Source organism: Nicotiana tabacum, chromosome 21 (assembly GCF_000715075.1).
Source record: "Nicotiana tabacum cultivar K326 chromosome 21, ASM71507v2, whole genome shotgun sequence".
NCBI classification, from domain to species: domain Eukaryota; kingdom Viridiplantae; phylum Streptophyta; class Magnoliopsida; order Solanales; family Solanaceae; genus Nicotiana; species Nicotiana tabacum.
This window is the reverse complement of record NC_134100.1, coordinates 68,118,006-68,120,425: the sequence shown is the minus strand read 5'-3', so window position 1 is coordinate 68,120,425 and position 2,420 is coordinate 68,118,006.

The following is a 2,420-nucleotide window of genomic DNA, read 5'->3' as shown; positions in this document are numbered from 1 at the left end:
CTCCTCAATAATAGGATCCTCCACCAGATCCACTGGTGGTATAATGGGAGCAACTCTGGGATGCCCTTATCCTCTAGCCGGAGTTGTGGCCCTTCCCCGACCTCTACCTCTTCCTCTAACAAGCGGGGGAGTAGCCCCTATGTCACCGGGTATAGCCACAACACGCATTTTCACCATCTATGCTGTCATGATCCAATTTCCATGATAGGCCATAATGGCGTCCGACGTCACCGTTAGGCAAGCCAACGGTGAACTATCCATTTAGTTATTCATGCTGTTACTTTAAAAAATTTGGCTTTCATTAAATAAGGAAATTAATGCATAGGAAATCAAGAATATATAAAATATTAGTAAAACATAAAATAAGAAGGTGACAATATTAGGCAAAATAATAAACATCAACTAGAAATTTCTAAAATCCGGTGTCACAAGTGCACGAGCAGTCTAGTAGAATATATAAACCACTAATACTATTGCCTGAAATGAAATAGACTGAAATGAAAATACAATAGGAAGGAGACTCTAGGTGCTGAAGATTGGAGCATAGAGAAACAGCTCACCACTAAGTCTCCGGATAACGGGGATGCATGCCCGAATGGCCACTAGATGTACCTGCCTCAGTACCTTCACAATTAGTGCAGAAGTGTAGTACGAGTACGTAAATCAACGTGTACCTAGTAAGTATCTAGTCTAACCTCAAAGAAGTAGGGACGAGGGCTCGACATTGACACTTACTAGTGGTAAATAAATAAAGTACATGAATAATAAAAAGACAGAAGCACAACAGAAATAATGGAATAAGAAAGACTTTAAGTAACATGATCCTGCAACATTATGGCAGCATAAATTCTCCAAATATCATGTACTACCTCAATAATTAATAAAATCAAGTAAACATCAAGTCTCAAATCAAGAAGGAATTATCATGTATATTCTGACTCCTAGCATTATTACACACGAATTATCCCGAGGTCGTACGACCCGATCCACAATAATCGTGTACATTGCCGAGGGTCGAACAACGCTAATTATAGATGCATCTCAAATATATAGTCGAGGTCATTCGACCCGATCCATAATGCTATTTTATAGCACATGTTTGTCATGACCCAATTATCCTATAGGTCGTGATGGCCCCCAGCTCTGCCGCTAGGCAAGCAAATAGTGAACTAACCACGTGATTACTCCATTTAATAAGTTTCCAAGTAATTAAATTCGATTAGTTAAAAGGTTACGAAACAACAAATTTAAATAAATAAGACGAAAGCGGCAAAGTGCAATCATAACAATAGTAATAATCCCAAAACCATAAAGTCTACTAGAGTGTGTGCCAAGACCTGGTATCACAAGTGTATGAGCTACTAGTAGAATATAAAAAATATTAAGCTATTATCTAAAATAAAGTAGACAGAAAGCAAAATACAAAAGAAAGACTTCGGGTGCTGCAGAACGGCTCGGAAGGCAGCTCACCGCTCAGCCTCGGAGTATCAGGGGTGTACGCTAGGGTAAGTACCAGATGCACCGACCCCAGAACTTGCACGGTTAGTACATAAGTGTAGCGTGAGTACATAAACAACATGCACCCAGTAAGTATCAAGTCTAACCTCGAAGAAGTAGTGACGAGGGGTCGACATCGACGCTTACGATTGGCTAACATTAAAATGTAGGAATTATAAATAGGCATGGATTATGTAAAACAATTAATACAACTCAGTAACAAGCAGAGAATAATAATTCTTTCACTAACAATAAAACTTGAGTTAATTCCTGTCATTTAAATAATTATAACTGCTCAAGCCATAAATTAATACAAAGTAAAACTAGGCTCTAAGTATTATCACGCACGATTTATGACGAGGCCGTACTTCCCGATCCAGAAATATATTGTGCACCGCCGAGGGTCGAACGACATGAACCATGGATGTATCTATTAACCTGCCCAGGCGAACGGCCCGCTCCTATGAGTGTAATGGAATTTACCTCCCTCGCGGAAATACTTGCGACGCGGGTGAATATAGATTTCCAAAGTTATTATAAAATTTGTTCAATCCTTCCCAAACATACGAAATCCATACGGGAGATTTTAAATTAAAAAAAATCCTTAATCTCGGTTCTATTTAGGACAACTAATAAGCGTAATCAACATAACAGTGTAAACAAAGCATGATGTAGATCTAAGACTACCCGGACATCACATGGAATATATAGCTACACACGGATTCTCGTCACCTAGTGCGTACGCAGCTACCCACACAAGTAATTTACAACAAAATTATACCTAAGTGGATGAGTTCCCTCTTACAAGGTTAGGCAAGAGACTTACCTTGTCTCAAAGCTAGTTTTCCGCTCTCAAATTCGCTCTAAAGCCTCACCTTAGTGCCGAAGAATCTGAAACTAGTCAAATGTTGTATAAACAAATC